Source organism: Rhinolophus ferrumequinum, chromosome 6, assembly GCF_004115265.2.
Source record: "Rhinolophus ferrumequinum isolate MPI-CBG mRhiFer1 chromosome 6, mRhiFer1_v1.p, whole genome shotgun sequence".
Taxonomy (NCBI): domain Eukaryota; kingdom Metazoa; phylum Chordata; class Mammalia; order Chiroptera; family Rhinolophidae; genus Rhinolophus; species Rhinolophus ferrumequinum.
Window position 1 is genome coordinate 8100638 of NC_046289.1, and position 17330 is coordinate 8117967.

The 17330-nt window shown below is 47.7% G+C and overlaps 1 protein-coding gene and 1 pseudogene across 2 annotated transcripts in view; one reads left to right on the top strand and one right to left on the bottom strand.

Annotated features, from left to right (window-relative positions):
- CLMN (calmin) overlaps positions 1 to 17330 on the top strand; it is a 102119-nt gene that overhangs the window by 43025 nt on the left and 41764 nt on the right. The gene's annotated exons all lie outside the window — the stretch shown is intronic.
- LOC117023278 (40S ribosomal protein S26-like) lies at positions 10227 to 10538 on the bottom strand (annotated as a pseudogene).

Here is a 17330-nt window from a genome sequence, read left to right on the forward strand (position 1 = left end):
CAGTCACTGCCCGTTAGTCACAGGTTGCATATTTTCAGGTCACCTACTCGCTAGAGTTAGTTGTCACCCCCAAATAAATACGTGAGGTGCTCTCACGGTCATTCACAGACATGCACAGAGTGGCAAAAAATTTGAGTCATCTCGTGCACACGTTCCCAGCTGAGATGGAACAAAGTGACGATCTGTCTTCTTGTGTCAGCTCTCAAATGGAACACAAGTGTCCTCTTTGAGGTTAGTGCCACATTTTTAGCATGGTTTTGCCTCTTGTTGGTGAGTTTGCTGTTTCCAGTGGCCCCCACACATGGTGCTCAAGTGCAAGAAGACTGTGATGTCCCTTATGGAGAAAATACATGTGTTAGATAAGCTTCATTCAGGCATGAGTTATGGTGCTGTTGGCCATGAGTTCATTGTCAGTGAGTCAACAGCATATATTAAATAAGGTATTTGTAGACAGAAACACACATAAAACAAGGTATGTAAGGTATGATAAAAATGTTGTGACCAGAGGTTCACAGGAACCTAACCTTATTTCCCCTAGTAGCAACGGTTCAGTATTTGCTAATTCAGTGTTTGTGGTGACTTTCTAGAACATAACTGGGAATAATGGGAATCAACTGTATTACCTTTGGTCTAGGGATAAACTGGGTCATGCAGTCGCTCAAGACCTGACTCAAAGCTGCCTCCTCCAGAAAGCCTCCCGTGGTCTCTTCAGCATCCAAAGATCTTTGCCCTACCCCGTCTCGCCCCACAATCTATATTATGTTTACCATTGATTTGACACATGGCATAGACTGCACGATATTAGTCATTTTCCCCATACGTTTATCTTATTGTGTGACAATATCATGAGACCCTTGAAGACTGCGGATATGTCTAATTTTTGGACTCTACTCATAGTAGGCAATATAGTGTTTGATTCTTCCTGCAAACACTTAATTCGTTAATTTGATTGGTGCGTTGATTCATTCCTTTAATGAACAAATAGATGCAAGACTGAGTGAATGAGGGATGATGTGCTCCCTGAATGCCAGGCACCCACGATGGGCAGCAAAACAGGAATGATGAGGAAGTCATTCTACATAGAATCTTGGGTGCTGCCAGAGTGGGGAGGCAGAGAAGAGGTGCCTCCCCTTTCTGAGGATGAACGGGGCGAGCATCCAGGGGAATTTGAGAGTAGGTGCTGAAGTGCAGGGATGGTGTTCCAGGCAGTGTGAACAGCACGTGCAAAGGCCTGGGGGGGCACAGTCAGCAGGCAGGTTAGGGAGCTGCAAAGACGGGCTGTCGCAAAGGGCCCTGCGGGGTAGGGTGGGAGTGGGGAGAGGCAAGGACGGCGCAGCTGGACAACCCAGGGGCCGCATGTTTGCACATCGAGGAGTCCCGGGTGAGGAGACCTCGGTTTGCGATGAGACTCTGCTTTTATCCTTGATTAGCTTGACAGTTAACACACAGTTCTGAAGAGCTCTCTGCCCTGGCCATTGGCGGGCCCAAAGGAATAAGGCGTCCCGTGGTCTTCAGGGAGCTCACTTCCAGGAGGGGCGGTGGTGAGAACCCGGGAAGAAACTCCTTTCTCAGGCCCACCAGCCAGGCATAAAAACAGGATCCCCAAACAAATCAAGATTGTTTTTCTGGCCTGCTCTCAACGGCTCTGTGGGAACTACAGCCTTTCATTTCCTCCCAAATGTTTCTTGAAACCCCAGGAGGGCCTGGGCAGAGGTGGGGGTGGGGTGTCCTCCCACGTTCTTGCCAAGTACACGTTCTGGCCCTCGCCAGCCTTGTCCAGAGGTGAGGCATTTCCTCTCTGCTCTTGCTCCTGAGGTCAAGCCTGGTGTGTGTGTGTGGCGGGGAGGGGTGGATGGCCAGCGTCCGGCCAGCATCGGAGCTCTCCAGTTTTGTCCTGTGTCACAACAAACATACACGTGTCACCTCTCTCCATTCCTGCCCACAGGAGGTGCTCTCTGGCCAGCTCCTCCTTCCCCAGCCCAGGTTGGCAGGCCTGCTGATGGCTTCAGCCTCCAGGTCTTACAGCAACCCGCTGAACACACACACACATACACACACACACACACCACACCACACACAAATACCCACACATCATAGCCACACAAACGAAGACAGACCTACTACATAAACACATGCATACCATACACACGTACATCAGACACACATCATAGCCCCAAACTCACCCCAAACACACGAATACACACACTATACAGACCTAAACATCCACACACACCACACACATACATGCATAGACCACAATTATCACATACACTACACATTCACACACCACATACACACATCAAGTATATACTACACACATACTGCACTCTGTCATCCGGGGCTGCAGTAAGTCCCCACACACTGTTTCCCCAGAGAGGTTTCCTACCAACACTCTCTGTTTTGGCTCCTGCTCTCTTTCCTATAGGTCCCTTGGCCGAGGGTTCCCGGCCAGCTCTTGTTATGTCAGCCACGGGGTACCACACCATGCTTGGGACCACCCCTTCCCTCCACACTGGGCCCTTTGGGGGCATCCGCTGAACCCTACACACTTCCATTCCCTCTTCCCTTGGGATGAACCAATACCTGGAAGCTTCTTAGTCCCTCATGCACAGACACCCAGTTGGCTTTTCACCAGCCCTTGAGATTAGAACAGGCTGTTAAGGAAAGATGGAAACATGTCATCGCCTTTTAGAACACTGTTGTCAAGGAAATCTGGGGTTTCCTTGCAGGACTAACAAAGGGCCTAGAAACTTCTGCAGCTCTTGGGACACTATAATTTTAGAACATAGTGTGGCTACCACCAAAGAATGCTGATGTCACTGTCACCTTGTGTGTCTAATTTGTAATTCTTATCACAACACCCCACCACAACCCAGGGCCACAGAGTTTGCTTTAGTAATTCCATGGGTGGAAAGAGTGAATTTAGAGAGTCTGTTAGTTTGCTAAGGCCATAAGAAAGTATCACAGACTGGTGTTTCAACAGTAGAAATTTATTTCCTCCCAGTTCTGGAGGCCGGAAGTCCAAGACCAAGGTGTCAGCAGAACCGCTTCCTTCCAAGGGCTGTGACAGAAGGATGTGTCCCAGCTTCTCTCCTTAGCTTGTCGGTGACTGTCTGTCTTCTCCCTGTATCTTCACATGGTCTTCTCTCTGTGTGTATTTAAAGACACCAGTCAATTGGATTAGGGCCCAGCCTAATGACGTCACTGTAACGTAATTACCTCTATGAAGACCCTGTCTCCAAGTCGGGTCAGTTCTTAAGTACTAGGGGTTAGGATATCAACATAGCAGTTTGTCCTTGCCCACAGGTGATGGTGCTAAGAAAGGCACCAACTTCTGCCGGACTCCAAAGGCCTTGCAGGGCCAACGGCTGCCATCTTGGACAGGTCTGCCTCCTTGGCCCTTTGCTCTTTTTTTTGGGGGGGGGGACAACTTTATGGGAAAGGATGCGGGAGAGCTGAAGATTTCATCCCTGCAGAAACCTTTATGCCCTTAACTCCGGGGATACTTTGTAGCAGATGTGGCTGTGTCCTGGCCCAGGATGTGCGGTCATGTTGGGCCCTGGTAGCTCCCTACCCCTCACAGCCCCGTGGCAGGGACAGGGAGCCAACGCTGCAGTCTCCAAAAGAGGGCGTTTGCTTCATTGTTGCAAGAGTTAAACAAGATGGTGTTCCTGAGCTCTCCCTGCTCACTGCCTGCCTCCAGATGTCTTGGCTCCATTCTCCCCTGCCGACCCCCTTACGTCATGCAAGTTAATTGAAAGAGATTAATTTGAACTAATGAGGTGCAGTCAGAACATTTTAACACTTAAGCACATAGATATTCTATTAAATGGCTGCTGCTGGGTCTTTGGCAACGAAGAGACACCTTTGTTTACAGTTGGCATCTGTCACAACCGAGAGAATGACTGCAAATTCATTACTGTTAGAGGATAAAGAGGGAAAATGAATGAAAACAGTAACAAGTAGTTCCTCGTCTAGATGCAACTGGCAGCAGGCACCCGACGATGGTTTCATTGGATGAACCAAGTATAAATCACCTATTTCACTCTTGCCTCTGCCTTAGGTTTCCTTCTCAAATTCTAACTTGTTTAAACTGCAACCCAGGATGAAAGATCGCAGGTTCTCAATTTAGGAATCCATGGGAATAATGGCCTCATTGTGTATTTGGTTCAGGGCAACCCCTTGGGTGGCTCGAGGCTCTCTCACTGAGCACCCCTCCTTCCCCTACCTGTTTATGTCCCACTTCTCCCTGCCCAGGAGTTTGGGTTTAACAAGTCTCAGGACATGCTATTTATTATTCGTCACCTTCCAGCCTTCACATTCACCATCCCTTTACGTGGAATGCCTTGTCCCCCAGCCCTGATTGCTGATGTCCCTCAGATCTTCAAGGCCCTGCTCCGTCTCCAGTCCCCACCCAGAAGTTCCCAGGCTGGTGGCCTGTCCCCAACAGAAGCCTTCTCCACAGCTTCCTGTGTCTGTTTGCCCGGCAGGTGCCACCTGGGACCCTGTATTCGGCAGTTTCTCTCCCGTGCCAGCACAGACACACGTGGTGTGTCCAGTGTGTTGTTCGGTTTCATTTTTAAATGAATCAATTCAGGGACTTCGAGCCCGGGAGGTACCTGGTCTTCTCTCTGGTCATTTAAATGCCTTGAATGAATATCTAAGAGGTAGTTGAGCAGAGGTGTGGGGCCTGGAGCCCTTGGCCACAGCAGGTGGGATGTGCTCCAGGAGGCTGGCCTTTTCACAGGAGGAAAATGTGTTCATAAAGAAAACGTTTTCTAAGAGTTAAGCTCTGCAATTATCCGTTGAACCACAAAGCACTGGTTGCAATTTCCTCAGACAAGATTCGTTGTTGTCACTGACAAAACAGGGAGAGTTCCTTTCCATTAAACATTCATGAGCTTGATCAAATTGTGCTCTTTTGTGAATAGAATTGGGTTTAAAATGATGTGGGAGTGTCCTGAAGTCCTTCCTGACTGGATACAGAGACTGGGTCGTGGGGGGACTCAGTAGAGGGTGACCTTGGGGAAGAAAGCGTGGGGGCATTGTCCCTACAGATCCACCCATCTGACCACAGTGCATCTCAGTGGGCAAGAACCTTGGCCTGGGGCCAGACTGCCGGGGCTCAAATTACAGTTCTGCCCACCTCTAGCTGTGTGACTCTAGGCAAGTTACTTAACCTCTCTGTGCCGCCGTGTCCTCATTTATAAAATGGGGATAATAGTATCTGCCTCACAGGGTTAAGAGAAGTAAGGTGAAAAGAATTCATTTAAGTGAAGAAGTGCTTAGAAAAGTATAGTCAGTTCTGCTACAACATGACATATTTCCTCCTAAAATATCACCGCACTAATTAAAAAAGGGGGGGGCGGGGCACGTCTTAGTAAGTCCAGGCTGCTAGAACCAAACACCGCAGACTGATAAACAGGAATGTATCGCTCACAGTTCTGGAGGCTGGACGTCTGAGATCAGGGTGCCAGCCGGTTTGGTGTCTCGTGAGGGTCCTCTCCTGGTTCACAGTCGGTCATCTTTCCACTGTGTCCTCACACGGTGGAAGGGGCAGGGGAGCTCTCTGGGGTCTGTTTCATAAGGACACTAATTCCAGTCACGAGGGCTCCACCTTGCTGACCTCACCACCTCCCAAAGGCCCACCTCCTAACACCACCACACTGCGGCTTAGATGCAGATTTGTGGGGGGACCAAGCATTCAGTCTCTAACAGGGACAACACTTAAAAACTTGTCAGTGACACATTTAAAAAAAAAAAAGATGGAACCTACTAAATACAATAGCACAGTTTTATACCTGTTATGTGGTTACAACATAGGTAAAGACTGTAGTGAATGTGGTCTGAAGCTCGTTTGTGGACGTGGGCCTGGGAGGGATGGTCTTGTGGCTCTTGTGAAGTAGTGAGGGAGAGTGTATACGATTAGGTTGGTGCAAAAGTAATTGCGGTTTTTGCCGTTATTTTTTTACCTTTTAAACCATAATTTATTTTCCACCAACCTAATAGATCGCCAGGCCTGCAGTAACCAAGTTCCCGGACTGAGGCCCTTAAACAACAGAAATGTATTTTCCCACAGTACTGGAGGCAGGAAGTCCAAGGTTACAGTGCTGGCAGGTTTGGTTCTCCTGAGGCCTCTCTTCTTGGCCTCTCTTCTTGGAAGACAGATGGCTGTCTTCTCACGTGTCCTCACAGGGTCTGGTAGATGTTTGAGGTGTGCACACGCAAATTTGTGTGCGTGTGTGCACGTGGCTCTGTTTAGCTTTGATCGTGCATGTGTGTGGTGTGCGTCTTTCTGTGTACATCTAGTGTTTCTCAAAGAAGAAATTGTCCATCAGCAAATGCTTTGGTACCCACTTGTGTTTCCTAACAAGCCTTGTAGCAGCACTGGCTGCCCTACTGCACGCACAGTAAGTGCCGTATGCTGGTGCTCTTCAGGGATGATTGGCTCCTGGGTCATGGTGCTGGGCCTGTCCCAGGTATGTCATCCTCACAGCCATACCACGAGTGAGAAGGGACAGCTGTCATCACCCCCAGTGCACAGATCGGGAAACCAAGGCCCAGAACGTGTGACTTGCCCAATAGCGATACTGCCAGGCCTTTTCAGTGATCTTGACAGCATCTCCGTCTGCCCCGGGAGAGAGGCAGCCACAGTGGGATGTCAATCACACAGCTCCCAGCCTCCTGTCCGTCAGGTCTGGCACTGGGAAGCCGTGTTAGTGAGCATCCCAGGTGATTCTTATGCCGTGACCAGGCAAGTTAGGTGACACTGTCCTGTGTGTGTCCAGCATGTAGGTGAGACTGGATCCATATTTATAACTGTGATGATTAAAATGTATAAAATGGCATTTTCCGTGGAAGTGAGACCTCCTTCGGAAGGTGAACCTGTCTCACCTCCACGCTGACCTCAGTCCCCTGGGGAGCAGTGTGACGACTGTTTGCAAAAGACTTCGGCTGGAGAGTTGGTCCTGTGCTCTTGCTGCCTCGCTGTGAGACCACGAGAGGTAAGCACTGTGGGTCCCGTTTTATGGATGTGTAAACTGAAGCCCCCATGAAATTACATCTGGAAAGCACTCCACTTAGTGTGGGCACGACCTCCCTTCCTCTGTCCCCTTGTCCTTTCCGGTTTGGGTGGTTGGGGGTCACAGTAGGCAGGAAGCTCAAGAGGGTTTGTGTCGGGGAAGTTGCCTGGAGTTCGCTCACCAAAGGTCGAGGGAAGTGTCTCCACAGAAGACTGCCCTCATTTCTGACACCAACTGCAAGTTCAGGGGTTCCCAAGCCACCCTCAGGTTGGATAATTCCCTTAGAAATACGCAGCACTCACTGAAAGCGGTTACACTCATGTCACCCTCCTGGCACCGACGTGTGACAGCTGCTCCCACTAGGGGAGCAGCTTCAGTGTCCCGAGTTTTTACTGGGGCCTCATTGCGTAGGCATGATTGATTGATGGATTGCCCACGTGGTTGAACTCAGTCTCCAACCTGCGGATGCTGTGTGACCCACAGCCCCCACCCTAACTCATGCTAACCTAAAAATAAAAAAACCTTTCAAAGTGAGAGGCAAGAAGCATTTATGGAGATCAATCAAAATAGCTATTCGGGAAGCACTGATTCAGGCAGAAGCCCAAGTCGCGTTCCGATTCAGAGGCAAAGGCAGGGGGTACGTACGAGAACAATTATAGCAGTAGAAGGATGGCATTTCTCTTGGTGCAGATAAGCTAATACAGTGATGCTGATTCTAAACAAGGTTTTTGATTTTCAGTGAGGTAGTCATCAGTCCAGTAGTCATATCAGCTGTTTTCTTGTTATCTTGGCAACGAAGGCATAATGAAGTGCAAGGCAGCTCCTCTGGCACGGCACCATTTTAAGTGGCTCCGTTTATACTATTGTTTATAGTCCCGTGGTTGGTCTCTTTGGAGTGGCCAGCCCCATAATAAGATCTAATGTTTAGCACCTTCCCTAAACAAAGACACTCCTAGCGGGTATGACATAGATGACCTCCCAGAAGCCGAAGGCAAAGGCCAGACCTGTCTTTGGGCAAGGCCAAATTCTGTACCACTCAGACGTGATGGTGGGAAGCGGCTTTGGCTGGTCTGATGAATAGGTGTGCCAACTGGGGCACAGCATTGGGGCTCGCCCCTCTGCTGTCACCGCCCTGTGTCAGGTGCTAAGCATTTTGTAAACACATCAATCATTTCATTCTCATGTCAACCCCATAGTGCTGTAGACTGTCCCCTCCACCACTTTACAGATGGGGACAGAGGGCAGCATCTTGCCCACTGTCACAGAGCTAGTGTATGGTGGAACCACAACACCTCAGCCCCTTACAGTTGGCCGTGTTTGTTTTTGGACGGTTGTTTTGTTTGTTTGTTTTTACTTTTTATTGGGGAATATTGGGAAACAGTGTGTTTTTCCAGGACCCATCAGCTCCAAGTCAAGTCATTGTCCTTCAGTCTAGTTGTGGAGGGCGCAGCTCACTGGCCCATGTGGGAATCGAACCGGCAACGTTGGTGTTATGAGCACCGCGTGCTAACCAACTGAGCCAACGGGCCGCCCCCGTTTTTGGACTTTTTAATTAGTAAGTTGCTGCCCTACTTGAGATGGCCTGCTAAGCAACCCCCCCACGCTCCTTTGGTAATTTCTGGCCCCTTGGAGAGAATGACCACCCTGGATCCACCGGTGTCGGTGCCAGACTCGGAGAGAGCTGCACGGAAGAGGCACAACGCCGTAAAGCAGCCTGGAGGGAAGTTATTTTTCAATCAAGTTGGGCTTTGCCTCACTAATCCTCCTCCGCAGCGGTCAAGGGCAGAAAACTCTTCTCTGCGTGAAGAGACCCCGGCCTGGCTCTGCCCTTGGACCCGCGTTTAGAACCTGGGCCTGCAGCTTTGAAAAGAAGCAAAAGTAAAGGGATGTGTCTCAGAAAAACACCAGGCCTGGAAGGGTTCCAGCGGCTGCTTATGAAAAAAGCGATTGAATGGTGGGAGGAGGGCTGTTTACCAGCAAAGGCCCAACAATTCTGTGACGCCGCTCACTCCGGGAATTAGAGCCACTCCGCCAAGACATCTGGAATTCTTCTTTTTGTTGTTCTGTGTGATCCTGACCACTACATCCCGTCACCTGTCTGAGCCTCAGTGTCCTCACCTGTAAAATAGAGACACTAATACCCACCTCACAAGTGCTTAGCACAGTACCCAGAATTTAATAAATACTGGTTCCTGGTTTTCACAATCAAGGGTTAGAGATGACTTTTGTGGTTTTGACCCCAGGTCCTCCTTGTTCCGTAATAAATGAGTTGTATTTATAAAATTGAAGACATTCAGAATTGGACAAGTAAGAAACAAACGTGTTTAAATGTGTGCAAAGACCACTTGCATGGAGGAAGAGTCTTTGCACTACATCTCTGATTTTATAGGCTCCGTCAGTGAGCATACGAGATTCACTTCACAGCCAGAATGGTCGGAACCCGTCCGCAAAACTGACCCACGTGCCAGGGCAGAGGCACCCGGCCTTTTCGGAGGGCAACATGGTGGCCGGTGGTTTTCCCATCATCGTCTGAGAACTAAGATGCACGTTGTCTTTGGCCCTTCCGTGCTCTCCCCTCCTCCTCCCACATGGGAGCATTGCCTGCATACGCTGAATGCATGTACCCCATGGGAAATAAAACGTGCGCTCGGGAAACCTAGAGGTTAGGGAGGGTGATGTCCGGTTCCAGGTGGTCCCTGCAACAGGTTTCCTGTACTGTCGTTAAGAGCCAGCCGTCTCCTAATGCCTTTTCAAGATCTCACAATCTTTGCCACCTTTTCTAATTCATATCCTTCTCAGTCTCCCTGCTGCTCCACCAGCCCACCCCCCGACACACACAAACATTTATCTCATTGTGTCTGAGGCTTTTGTCCAATGCCTGCGTGTTGTCCAGAGGCCCCAAGCAATATACAGTATTTACGAACCCTTGCTGATGCTTTCATCCCTTGCATTCATTCGTTCTTTGCGCCCTGCGGTTAGAGATGGGCTTCCTGGCCTCACAGAGTGACCTCCAGTGGGGCTCATCTGCGGGTTTGAGAACCTGGATGGCACGACCCAAGCTCTTCATGATTTGGAGTTGTTTTTCATTTCTCGGTTGGGCTCAGCAACCACTATTTACTGAAGTTGGATTTTTTTTTAAAGTATAATTTCCATTTTATTTTTGATCCTACAGACTATTTCTTCAGTTCTTAAGGACTTGGCTCCTTACATGGGCTTTGGTGGAAGGTCCTGGGGTGGCACCCGCAGGTCTAAATGGGGGTGGGGTGTCATGGGAACGATTCCTGATGCCCTTGCGTGAATGGCACAATTCACAGTAATGTAGTTGTGCACATAGCCTGGGAAGCACATGGGCGGCGGAGACGCTCGCTGGGAGAGAATGCCCCGCCGCTACTGTGTTTCGAGACGGACTTCATGGCCCTGCCCTGGGGCGCGATCGGGCGCAGTTGGTGCCCTGGTAGGCAGCACATGGCCGCGGCCCTTTTTGGCACGACCATTGTTCCTTCTTTTCTTGGTCATCTTGGAAGGGAGGACCCGAGAGAGGCGTTGGAAGGTTTTTTTGAGCAGAACTTAGAGGTTGGGGGAACATAAAGGAGAGAGAGGACCACGGAGAGCCAGCTCGTTGCCTGTAATTTGGCTGCTGAGCCATCTTATCTTGCATCATTTGCCGCTGGCTTCGTGAAAGAATAGAGGTGAAAGTGTTTTGCAGACTGTAAAGTGCTATAGAAATGTTAGGACGTGACATAAAGTGCTATACTGAAGTATTAAGAGCAGGCAAAAAAAAATTTTTTTTGAACTAGCCTATCCAGCAATGGGGCTATGGTTGAGTAAGCGTTCTGTTCATCAACACAAATGATGGGTTTATTATAGCAAGAAGATGTGTATCCTGTCAGTTAGGATTCTATTCAGCGGCAAGGAACAACAACCCAACTTACAGTGACTTCATCAAAGAGGATTTATTTATCTCATACACTGAAGCCCGGAGCTAAGTAGCCTCCTGCCAGGTCTGGGGCTCAGCAGGGCCATCGAGGAACCGGCTACTTCTATTTACTGCTCCTTCTTAGTGGTGGCTGCTGGGTTTTCTAACTTCACAGTTCCATTACAGGAAACCAGAGGGTTAAAGAAAAAGGAAAAGGGGGCACACACCAGTATTCTCTCCTCCCCTTTTCAGAGCACTCCTAGAAACCCTGCCTCCTAACTTCCACTTCCACTTCATTGGCCAAGCTTTGTTACATGACTGCCCCTAACTGCAGGGGAGGCTGGGAAATGATCATTTTTAAATTAGGCAGATTGCTGACTCAAAATTCGGATTCTGTTAGTTGAGAAGAAGGGAAGAATGGATACTGGGGAGGCAACCAGCAGTGTCCGCCATAGTCCACCCATTAGCTACCCAACATCCACACCTAACCTTTCCATGTCAGAATTCATTCACCTTCTTTCCAAGGGGAAAGTCACAATGTTTCACTCTGTTGTCACAGCCAGGGCTCAAAATCCAGGATCTTGAAGGGCAATGCCAATTTCTTCATCAGGCTTGAATATGTGTGGTTCCTCGTGCCTGTAAGCTAAAAGACAAGCTGTCTGCCCTCCTCACCCAACACAGCTAATGTACAGTGGTGGAGAAGGAGCAAGATAAATAATAATAATAATAAATTGCTAGCATTTAGGAAAGGTGAGAAAAGATACTAGGCAGGCAAGCACCAGTGCCCAGCACGGAGGACACCACGTAGTATACATAATTTGGTCAGAATTATGTTAAAACAAGCAACAACAAAACAAAACAAAAACCAAACCAAACTAAATAAACAAACATGTAAAAGAAAGAATGGAAGGAAACAAGCTGTCTTGGAGTAAATTTAATCCATGTGACTTTTAATTGTATGTTCCAGTTTTTTCTGTTATAGGTGTTAGTTTTATAAACAGAAAATTCCTTTGTCAGACATTCCATTTGTAAATATTCCCCCTTGATGATATTGAGGATAATAGATCAGAAATATTGCACCATGCACAGAATGGAGTACATAGCAGTTTTTAAAATTAAAACTTAAAGTTTCTACCAAACATATGCACATAGTTTTAAAAATAAAATATACTGACCAGCAGATAGTAAAAGTAGTAGTCGCCTAACCCAGCTCTCCCCACCTTCAGGCCATCTCCCACAAGTAAGCCCTTTTATAGCTTTTCGACTTCCCTTGCAGATGTTGTGTAGAGGGGAGACCGACTAAAATATGTGACCTTGTGAATAACACAATTGCCGAAAGTATGCATCCACCTGCAGGGGGACCCACCAAGGTGGCAGGCAGTGTTGCAGAAGGTAGTGACCTAAATTGGAAGGAATAAGAATAGTTTTGCTAATGATTTCCGTCCTGGTTTACTGGGAAGTCTGTGAGTCAGCTGTGACGTGTGGAGTTCCCCTCAGGGGTAAGGTTAGGAGACAGTACTGTGTCATGGTTAGGACGCAGGCTTTGGGGCCAGGCCTGGGTGAGAAACCTGGCTCTGTTACTTACTAGATGGGTGACCTGACAACTTGTTCCTGACTTGGTTAGTGCATCTGTAAAATGGGAATCAGGAATGATCAAGGACTGTTTGTTGTTGCTTTTTAAAATATTTATTGATGTAGTTAAATTCCATATTTCTTCTCACCCCAATTTTGACATTTTGTGTTTTTCCAAGATTTTATTTAGTTATGTTTTTGAACCTTCAAAATACAATTATTGTTCTAAAACAGTTTGTTTGAGTTGGGATCCAAATAAGGACCATGCATTGCAATTGGTTGGTGTCCCTGAAGCCTTTTTTAAAATATAGGTTTTCTTTCGTCTCTCTTTCTTCATTTGTGGTTGCTTGTTAAAGAAATTAGTGAGGATGCTTTTAATTGTAACCAACAGAAACCCACAGGATCACGATTAAGCTAAAACGTTGCATTTACTTTAGGAAAAGTACAGGGGTCCCGCTGAACCCAAAAGTCAGGGTGTGGTAGGTAGGGCTGAAAGCTGTCATCCCCTAACTCCTAACTGTTGGCCCTAGTTGTACCCACTGAACTTTCCTCTTTTCCACAAGACACGCTTTGAGATATTCAAAGGTGATTTTGGAGAGGTACTGAGCGCCTCGTCCAGGAGTCATTCAAGCAGACTCTGGATGACTGCCTTGATGGCAGTGTTGGATGGGAGCTACCCTCAGTATTTAAGGGCTTCTCCGATCAGTAAACTGGATTGTCGAGTGTTCTGATGGGCAGAATAATTCTGGGTTCCTTGTGGTGCTAAGAAAATGGGGGAGAAGATTCCTCTCCTTGAACAAAATTTGATCTCCTGGGAACTTTTACTTATAAGGAGCCATGTTTGATTTTTTTCAAACCTGTTTGTAATGTTTAAACATTACAAAAGAAGAAGAAACAAAGATCAAGGATGATTGTTTGGGGTTGGTTTTCTTTTCCATGTCCCCTTGGATTCTCCAGACAAAGGGGACATTCAGTACGGGATGAGGAGGGAGCAGAGTAGGTGATATGACTTAACTTGAAAAGGTTCCAGTTGCTGAAGAAGGAAAACAAAGGCAAGAATTACTTGAAAGCCTGGTTGCCTGTCCAAATGTGACTTTTCTCATTGGTTTTGGTGATGGGAGGAGAAAATCCAAGTGGGTTTCTCTGACTTGCAGGCACCGAACACTCAGTTTTCTGCTTTTATTTCCCACACACCCTGCTGCCCCGTCCATCCTGCCACCGCTGTTTGATTTTCTTATTACAGTGAGCAGAGTACAAACAAACCCCTGCTTGTGAAGCCCGAAGCTGAATGTTAAAAGTTGAGCCATGAAGGGTACGGCCACCAGTAAGATCAAGAATGGCGGCTTAAATCCGGCAGTGGTGTTTGTTGCTTGTGGAATCTAGAGCAGGGCTGGGCAAACTGTGGCCCACCGCCTGTTCTTATAAATAAAGTTTTATTGGAACACAGTCGTGCCCATTTATGTGTGTTGTGTTGGCTGCTTTTCATCACAACTGCAGAGTTGACTAGTCGCTAGAGACCATATGGCCCACAAAGTCTAAAATATTTACTAGCTGACCCTTGACGAGAAAACTTTGCCAACTCCTGGCCTAGAGCAGTGGTTCTCAGCCCTGGCTCAGTGCCAGAATCACCTGGGAGCTTTAAAAAAATGCAGAGGCCTGGGCCCCAGCCCCTGGGGATTCAGATTCAATTAGTCTGGAATGGAACCTAGGCATATTTTTTTAAAGTTTCCCCAGGTGACTGTCATGTGCAGCCAAGGTTGAGAATCACGGGTCTAGTCTCAGTGGAGTGTTTAAGATTACAAAACTGAATTTGCCGTTCTGTAGAGTTTCCACCCAGTGACAATGATCCGACCTTGACCTCAATGTCAGAGTGCAGCCCTTGAGGTCTGAACCACTGTGGCTGCGGCACAAGGGAGATCTTGTAAGGATAAATCTCTCCAGTGACCCTGAGGACAAAGTGTCCTGAAGAGGGTTGAAGGTGAACCATGTTACGGTGAGGGGTGTATGTTTGTGTGTGCATGCGCATGCGTGCTTGTGCACATACAAGCATACACACGGGCATGCATGAGTGTGTACATTTGGATGGTTTGCATATATAGGTAACTTTTGTCTGTTTTCAAACAAATGCATTTCACAAAGGAACCAGTGGTGCGTAAAGCATTCATTTTTGCCATCTTGGCACAACTCGGTCCCTGGGCTCAGGCTTAGGCAACCTCTGGCGTCTCATGCTAGTTAACATGAAATGCTGGTGACACTTCAAGCTCCAGGAGAATTTGACACCTCTTACCTTTCCCCATCACAGTTTCCAGTTATTATTTCTCCTGCTCAGAATAGGTATTGAAATTCATGCTGGTGTCACTTTTTGTTGGCAGGTAGAAGTTGTAAATGGGAATTTCACAGTTTGTTTTATCCCTTGCAAATATTAATCACCTTGAAAATATTAACCACCTTGCAAATATTAACCTCCTGGCTTTTCACTGTCTCTTGCCCAGGTGGATCCGGGGCCTTCTGCCCCTCCCAGCTGCTATGCCTGCAGGGCCTGTTCTCCTGGCCACACTCCCAGTATACTAGCTAGAATGCCCAACTCATCCCGGTTTGCATGGGACTTTCCCCGTGTTGGCACTGAACGTCCTGTGTTCTGGGATCCCCTTCAGCCCTCAGTCCCGGGCTAACTGGGACAGTTGGTCACCCTACTACTCGCGGTTCTTGCAGCTGATTGGCCTTCGCGTGTACATAAAATCATTGGTATTCAAAGGGTGAGTGAGGCGTTTCATCAGACAGATGTACTTCAAAATGCAAATCAAGGTCATTTGTATGAAGTTGAGTGTTTTTAATGTTCTTTTTAGAAAATAGCTGAATCCAAGAGGTTGGGCTAATTCTTCTTGTTAGGCCTGGTGAGCCCTGTTCCTAAGAGACAAAAGGCCAGGTCAGCCTTTATTCTGCAGATGAGCTAACCTGGGCATGAGACAGATTCTTCATGAGTGTTCGTCAATAAGATTTGCTTTGCAGGGGTTCAGCCAGCCCAGTGAGGGTCTTGGCTCGTAGGGACTAGGCTAGATTCTTCTCTGAGCTATACGTCCAGGTGCCGAGGCATGCCACTTCAGAGACAATTCCACGCAGGAAGCACCATTTCTTGCTTGTCGAGGTTGCCATGAGGCTTAAATGGCGGATGTCAAGTGATTCTCACTGCCTGGAAGAGGCTTCATAAATGTTGACTTTCTCCTTCCTTCCTTCCTCCCTTACACTGGGGTTCTCACTCCACAGGTATTAGCCAGGATGGGCAACTGCTGTAGCAACAACCCCAAAATGACTGTGGGTTAACTCAGTGAAGATGCATTTCTCACTTACCCAAGGGTCCAACAATGCTATTCCTCCTGGGGCGTCTCTACGGGGTGATCCTTGTCCAAGGGGAGACTGGAGAGTCCAGACTCCTTCCCTCTCGTGCCTCTGTCTTCTTCTGCGCCCCTTGTGTTGCCTCTGTGTAGTGGTCACAAGGCATAGAGGAAAGTGGCACACCTTCTGCCCACCCACATTCCACCGGCCCCCTGCCACCTGCAAGGGAGGCTGGGAAATGTAGTTTGTCTATGTGCCCAAGAGAAAAAGGAAACAAATAGGGTTTGGTGAATACGTGGTATTCTCTGTCACAGAAAGTGTGGCTGCCTAACTCACTGGCTGTGAGGACCCTGTGCGAACATCTTCCCCCATTAATGAACATCTCTTTGTATTTCCAAAGCAGGATTCTACAAGGAAGTTGTGATTAGTTTTATACAGAAAGTGAGTCTTGCTTCAAATGAGCTTAGTTTAGACCACCTTAAACCAATTTCTGTATTGCAGAACTTATCAGAGCCTTTAATGTACTGATCATAAATATCCATGAGAGGAGAAATATACAATATTTCCCAGACATATTGAGGTCCTCTTTTGAGAAGTGTTTTAGAACTAGTACTCTGTAGGATACGGTTTGGAAAACACTGCTTTAGAAGTCATTCAAGTTTGTATTCAGAAGCCAGAATACTTTCACAAAAACACTAGTATAAAAAAAAAAAAATTACAAAAAATAGTGATCCCCAACAGAAAGTTCAGTCCCCCAGGGATCGTGGTGTCAGAGGTCCATGAGGTGAGACTTCATGGTATGCGAAGAGAATATTTTTCTATCTCCTTTCCCTTTCCTCTTTCTTTCCTTCCCTCACTCCCACTCTTCATCCTTCCTTTTGGAATCTGGCCAAGGAAGCCCAGGAGGGACCAGGTCCACATCTTATTATCACTGGGTGAGCGTGCTCACCGACGTCTGCTGCCTGAATGGGTGTGTGAATGACCTGTATGACACACTCAAATCCCCGTTTCCATTTCAGCTGTTCATATCAGGGCAGTCTGCCTGGATGGGTCATATCACCCTGGTCTGCCCATGTGGGTGGATGTTAAAATCCCTTTTCCTAAGCTTGGGTTTTTATGGCTGGCTGGCGTCATCTGTCATAAATCAAGGTGGGCTGAGGTTTAGCACTGAGGTTAGACAGAATCACTCTCAGAAAAAACTAGAGTGGGTTTATTTTTTATTTTAGTTACAGGCACCAGCCCTATATAGAGAGAGCTTAAAACTTAATTTGGTGTGTAATTGGGACTAGCCCTTTGGAGCCCTGGGTTATGTGTTTTGGAACAGCTGAGCGGCAGGGGCACAGCAGTGCAGAACGTGGTATGTTAATTGGTGGCCTCTGGGACCCGTGAGAGAATTGGATTTAAGTCCCCAGTTAGAATGAGCTTGGCAGTTTTATTTGAGTCTCAACGGGCACAGATGGGGGAGACCACCGGTTTGTGCCGGCTCG